Consider the following 1,690-nt stretch of genomic DNA (forward strand, 5'->3'; position numbering starts at 1 on the left):
AAGTTTAATTAATCTCTTTTAGTCACAAACTTAATTCTTATTAATTCTTGACTAATATTAATTAAACAATATGATTTCTCCTTTAATATATTATTCTCATAATATATTAATAAATCATATTTAATCCTTTCTCTCCATAATTCATCCTATCAAGTTGCTTTGGTGAAGGCAACCCAAAAGGACCATACACCATCGGGTTGTAACATCCCGAAATAACAAGAGTAGGGTTGAAGGGCTAAAAGTGTTAATTGGGAAAGAGTTACTCGGCGAGTCCATGGATGGACTCGGCGAGTAGAGTCGCGACTTGGTCGCGTGTTAAGTAGCCGACTCGGCGAGTTAATGAGATGGACTCGGCGAGTAGGCGCTGAGTGGAGAAAACCCTAATTCTCAGAGTTGAGCCCTGTATAAAGAGCATTATGTTTCCTCCCCAGCCTCTTTATTCCCCCCTTGAGTCCCAGGAACCCTAAATCGCAGAGAGGCACCATTGTTGAGTGGATTGGAGCTTGGAGAAGTAATTGTTGAAGAAAGTTTGGGAGTTTGAAGGTGTGGAGCAAGGGGCTTTCCTTGGATTCGAGTTTCCTTGCAGTTGGGGAGTTCTTCTGAGGTAATATCTCGTTCTTAGACTGTTGTTATCTTGTTTCTTCATTTTAGGGGTTTGAGGGAAGCTTATCTTGGGCTATATTGGAGTCTAGAGGTTAGGTCTGAGGTTGCTACCTCAGATCCGAGATGGAGAAGAATCAGAGAGCATGAAAGTCTCTGTGTTGGAGTGTTTAGTGAAGCCTTCATGTCCCAAACCCTAACCCAAAGTGCAAAAAGCCTAGATCTCGTAGGATTCACGTAAAGCTTGCCACTTTACCTGATGAATGGGTTGTAGGAAGCTATATCTATGTTTTGGATCAATTGCATGGCCTGGAGTGCTTCTGTATGGATTCAGACCGGTGGTACTCGGAGAGTCACATGGGTGTACTCGACGAGTTGGTTGAAGATGAACTGGGACTCGACGAGTTGGAAGAACAACTCGGCGAGTCGGATGAAGATGGCCTGGAACTCGGCGAGTTGTATGAACAACTCGGCGAGTAGGTTGAAGATAGCCTTAGACTCGGCGAGTCTGTTCTTGGACTTGGTGAGTCTTGTCGAAGAGTCCCGATGTTCTCTGGTTGAGTCGAGAATCGGTGAGTCAAGGGATGACTCGGTGAGTTGTGTGTGAGTGGACTCGGAGTTGTTGGACTCGGCGAGTCTCGGGGTGACTCGGCGAGTTAGGTCGCGGATTGAGGGAAGTTCTGAGTATGGGGGCTCGGCGAGTCGTCGGGTTGACTCGACGAGTAGGGCCAGTCAGGGGTTGACTTTGACCTTGTCTTGGACCAAGGGTTGTCCAGTGGTTTCCAAGGGTATTTTGGTAATTGTTGATTATTGTTTTGAGTTCAGTACATTGGTGATTGACCAGTGGTGGAGATCGTATCAGTGATCAGAGCAGCTTGAGTTATCTGTTCAGTCGGCAGTTTCGAGGTGAGTTATCCTCACTATATCAACAGGGTCTACGACACCAAGGCCGGCCCTTATCGGATTGAGATCCGGGTAGTTTTTATGTTATTGTTGTGATATGTTTGCATCCTAAGAGCTAGGGTGGTATATGTTAGAGACGTGATTGAGATCGACATCCTGAGAGATAGGGAGATGCTATGCTAGTGAC

Source organism: Lactuca sativa, chromosome 3, assembly GCF_002870075.4.
Source record: "Lactuca sativa cultivar Salinas chromosome 3, Lsat_Salinas_v11, whole genome shotgun sequence".
NCBI classification, from domain to species: domain Eukaryota; kingdom Viridiplantae; phylum Streptophyta; class Magnoliopsida; order Asterales; family Asteraceae; genus Lactuca; species Lactuca sativa.